The sequence below is a fragment of the Bison bison genome, unplaced genomic scaffold (assembly GCF_000754665.1).
Source record: "Bison bison bison isolate TAMUID 2011002044 unplaced genomic scaffold, Bison_UMD1.0 scf7180017864038, whole genome shotgun sequence".
Classification (NCBI taxonomy): domain Eukaryota; kingdom Metazoa; phylum Chordata; class Mammalia; order Artiodactyla; family Bovidae; genus Bison; species Bison bison.
This window is the reverse complement of record NW_011494610.1, coordinates 2002297-2007224: the sequence shown is the minus strand read 5'-3', so window position 1 is coordinate 2007224 and position 4928 is coordinate 2002297. Positions and strand designations below refer to the sequence as shown.

General features: G+C 49.4%; 1 protein-coding gene across 8 annotated transcripts in view; it reads left to right on the top strand.

Annotated features, from left to right (window-relative positions):
- SULF2 (sulfatase 2) overlaps positions 1-4928 on the top strand; it is a 130965-nt gene that overhangs the window by 30379 nt on the left and 95658 nt on the right. The gene's annotated exons all lie outside the window — the stretch shown is intronic.

The following is a 4928-nucleotide window of genomic DNA, read 5'->3' as shown; positions in this document are numbered from 1 at the left end:
AGGCAGGCATCGTCTCTTGTCTCATGGAATGCAGGAGACAGATAATCAAGGTCATTGCTAGTTCATACGGAAGATAATTTCAAGAAGGGAGAAACATTCTGGGGTAACTGTCGAGGATTCTGGCTTGCGGTGAATTCTACTTTGGATTAGTAATCAGGGGGCGCCTCTCAGAGGAGGTGATACTTGAGCTGATGCTGAACAAAAAGGGGGAGCCAGCCTGGGCAGCGTGTGTGTGTGCACACACCCCTGCAAATGTGCACCCCTGTTCCGCCCATCTTAACAGGTGGCACCAGTCTTAACCCAAGGAAGGGCGGGCTCAGCCTTCCTTGGTGGCATCTTGGGAAAGGGAGGGTGGCCGCTATTGCTAGTGACCTGACTCAGTTTCCGGGGTGGTGGCTTAGGAGGGTGGGGACGGTTGCCTCTCATCCTGAACTGTTTCCCCTCTGGTCCTGTGGGCTCCAGGTAGAGCAGGTGAGGAGGAGGGCCCTTGCCGAGATGGTGCTCGTTTACAGCAGGACGCCCTCCCTGATCCCTTACACAGCCCCCCGCTCCCCCGGTCGTGTCCTTGCTTCACTGTGTAAACCCTCCTGGCCACCTCCCTCTCCCTCCTAAGCGAGTCCCTGGGCTCCTCCACCCAGCTGGACACCTTCATCTTCATGAGGCACCTCTTACCACATTTTCACTCACATGAGAAGTCTCCATCCATGAGGCCACCAGGAGTGAGGCCCCCAGAGTCAACCAGCTGGACCTTCTGCTCCTGGGGTCAAATTCCACTTACATGTCCCGCTCACCTTTGGGGGTGTCTCTCAGCGTCAGCCCCGTTTCTCCTTTACTTGTGTCTTCTCCCCCTTCGAATTCACTGATTTTACCGTTTCCATTTCTCCACATTAAACCCCACACAGCGCTACCCTTGAGATCTATCAAGTGAGGCACAAATGCAAATCACATAAGTAATTCTAAATTTCCTAGTGGCTACACTTTTTTTTTTTTTTAGAAAAAAGTAAAAAGCTGGGGAAATTAATTTTTTAAAGACCCAATATATCTAATTTATTGTCATCTTAACATGTAATCAATATAAAAACATCATTAATGGCATCAGATCAGATCAGTCGCTCAGTCGTGTCCAACTCTTTGTGACCCCATGAATCGCAGCACGCCAGGCCTCCTTGTCCATCACCAACTCCCGGAGTTCACCGAGACTCACGTCCATTGAGTCAGTGATGCCATCCAGCCATCTCATCCTCTGTCATCCCCTTCTCCTCTTGCCCCCAATCCCTCCCAGCATCAGAGTCTTTTCCAATGAGTCAACTCTTCGCATGAGGTGGCCAAAGTACTGGAGTTTCAGCTTTAGCATCATTCCTTCCAAAGAAATCCCAGGGCTGATCTCCTTCAGAATGGACTGGTTGGATCTCCTTGCAGTCCAAGGGACTCTCAAGAGTCTTCTGGCATAGTTTATATTTTTTTATTGCTTTTGAAATCTGGCATGTACATCTCTATAGAGGACAGCTCAGGACCAGCCCCTTTCCAGTGCTCAGTAGCCACGTGTGTCTGCCGTACGACACAGCATACAAGCCCCTGTGCGTTTTCCTTGTCCTATAAATTGGATTTCCCCCTCTTACTAACAGTGATGATGATAGACATGGTAGTCAATACTACCTTGTACTGTGAAAATCTGGGGCAAAGCCTTCCAAGCACAGGGTACAGCATGTGCAAAGGCCCTGAGGCAGGACCAAGGAGACAGATGTGGCCAGAGCCTGGGGAAGGGTCATAACATGACCCTGGAGAGAAGGAAGGGGGCCAGATTGTGAAGGCTCCCAGGGGTTGTGCTGAGGAGCGCCACAGTTGACCAGGTGAGGGGCGGGCTTTTAGCTTCTGTCCACTGTCAAAGGGAAACTCAATATTGTTGGGGGCAACAAACTTAAAGGTTGACCAGAAAAGCCTTTGCAGTCAAACATAAGATTGTGGTGATGATCCAAATGCAAATCTACACCCTTTTTGAAATCAGTCTTTTAAGCACCAAGAAAAGGTGATTTATATGCATCCAAGCCACTCCTTTTTAATGATTTGTATTAATGATCACAAGCATAGATCTTTCTCAGCGAGTTGATTGGTGCAAAAACAATTTGCAGCCAGAAGCAATCATAGCCTAGGGCTTTTATTGACAGTTTGACGCATAGGATACCTGTTTCTCAAACCAATCAATCCTAAAGGAAATTAACCCTGAATATTCATTGGAAGGACTGATGCTGAAGCTCCACTACTTTGGCCACCTGATGCAAAGAGCTGACTCACTGGAAAAGACCCTGATGTTGGGAAAGATGGAAGGCAAAAGGAGAAGGGGGCAGCAGAGGATGAGATGGTTAGATAGCATCACTGACCCAATAGACATGAATCTGAGCAAACTCAGGGAGATAGTGGAGGACAGAGGAGCCTGGCATGCTGTAGTCCACTTGGTCTCAAAGAGTTGGAGACGACTTAGCGACTGAACAGCTCCCCAGCAGCATTTAGCATGAGCCAAATTTGATAACCGTGGGGAGCCTATAGAATGTGGCCATGGGGCCGTGAGTTTTGTTTCTGGCAGAATTCTGCAAAGAGCACTCACAGGCAGCACCTGACCTCAGCGCACCTTGGTCATGCCTCGTGGGGTCCCTCAAGCTGTCTTCATCAGAGTTATGCTTGAGAATTCAAGACTCCCCGGACGCTTATTCATGCATTCAATAGATATTGATTAAGTGCACTGTGCTGGGAGGAGAGGGGCTGGGGGAGGATCCCTCCAGCTGGAGAGAACAGGAAAGGCAAAGACAGAAATGAGCTCGGTGGGTCAGGACAGAAAGAAGGCCTGTGAGCTGGAATGGTGAGAGCTGGGGTGTAAGTGGCGAGAGATGAGGCCAGGTTGTGTGGGACCTTGTTGTCACGGTGATGATTTTGAGGTTTATTTGTAGTGGAATAGACACAAGGGAGGGCTGTGACCTGACTTAGGTTCCAGTAGGATCCCTCTGGCTGTTAGTTGAAATTAGGTGCTGGTAGAAGGACAGGACCATACCGGAGCAGGTGAGGATGGGAGCTGGGACCAGGGCAGGAACGGTGAATCCGGAAGACGTGCATGGGTGGATGGGAGGGGGGGCTGAGGATAAAAGGGGATCCTAGATTTTTGACCTGAACCAAGGCTAATGATTGAACATCCACTCTTAGGAGCACTGAATTTTTGCTGCAGCTGCGTGATCTAAGTCTCATGTCAGAATCCGATTGTAGGTTTGCACCTGTGACTCTCAAACAAAGCACATGCAGATATAAGGAAAGGCACTTTGGGCGTGATGAGGATGTGGAGAGAGGAAAGCGCAGAAAACCAGGGCGAACTTAAAATGCCTAGATCGCTCCTGTTCCTTTGAATGCAGAGACTGAAGCCTAGAGAAACTAAGTCACTAGTCCAAGGCCACACAGCTAGGATGTGGCCAAATAAAATTTGAACCCAGGACCTATGGTCTTAACCACAACTCTACTTCACCCATCTTTGGGATGGCTATTGAGTGGTTTCTAGATTGGGGGTGTGTTTGTCAGTAGCTTTCACTGTTACCAATACTGTTGTCAAAGGAAAATGTTTTTTTAATATTCGCTTATTTATTTGCTGTGTCAGGTCTTAGGCGTGGCATGCGGGACTTTTGTGGTTCCCCACGGGCTTCTCTCTAGTTGGGGCGTGTGGGCTCTAGAGCACACAGGCTCGTAGTTGCGGCACACAGGCTTCGTTGCCCCCCCAGCATGTGGGATCTTAGTTTGCTGACCAGGGATTGAACCCATGTCCCCTGCACAGGATTCTTAACCACTGGACCGCCAGCGACGTCCTCAAGAACATTTTTATACATGTATCTTTGCATCGGCGAGCGAGGATTTCTGAAAGATAAATTCCAGGAAGTGGATGCAGTGGGTTTGGAGCCCTCGTGCTCAGTGACATCTGTCAGTTTCCTCCCTTAGCACCCACTTGCCCAGATCGGTCTTCCCTTCCATGAAGGAGCCAGTCCCTCCAGCAGCGTTCGGAGGAGGCTGTGCTGCTTTCAGGGGGTGAGGGATGATGGCAAGGTGGTGGTGGGGGGAGGGTGTGCTTTTTATAAACCACCAGACAGACCCAGATCAATAATGCATGCTCCCCAAAAGGCCAGCACATTATCTCACAGTCAGCAACAACTGGCACGCGGAGGGTGGTCCTAAAAAATTTATCATCTGCTATTTTCTGCTCATCCAGGCGGCAGTTCTGACAGTTCTCGGGGCTGGAGCCTTCTCGACTAAGATAATTCCAGGCTTTCTTCCAGTCCCGGGGCGGAGAAGAGCCGTCCATCCTAATTAGGGTCTGGATGAGAGATCTGGTATGGGACACAGCACAGAAGAGGGGCTCTTCCTGCCTCTGAACTGATTGCAAGGGGGGTGCTGGATCTTGATTTTTTTATTTCCTTTTTCCCTACATGCATTTGACGTGCCTCCCTGAGTGGTCACTAGGAAGTGTCCATTGCCAGGGGGCCAGGTTCTAGGACATATTGGTCAGAAAGTGGTCTCCACTATCCATATATTTTGGGGGACAGTCCCTGTGTTTGGATGACTCTTGGAGATCGGTACAGTCTTGGCTGCCATCTTCACCAGGAGAGTAGAACAGGGAGAAACATACGGAAGCCAAGGTCTCATTTGCATGGTGTCCTTCAAATAGGCTTTGAAACCGGTGGAATCCGCCTGGGTTTCTGGTTTAATTCAATCCAGACAAACCCTTGGTGAGCCTCCAGGGCCGGGACAGGCTCTGAGACACCAAGATGAGTTGGACACGGTCCTTGCCTGGAGCAAGAGAATATTTGCAATATCCCAGAGCCGTCTGTTCTATTACTTGAACTGGACTTACTCTTTGAAGCTTAAGTATTATTTGAAAAGGAAGCTTTAATTATGACTGT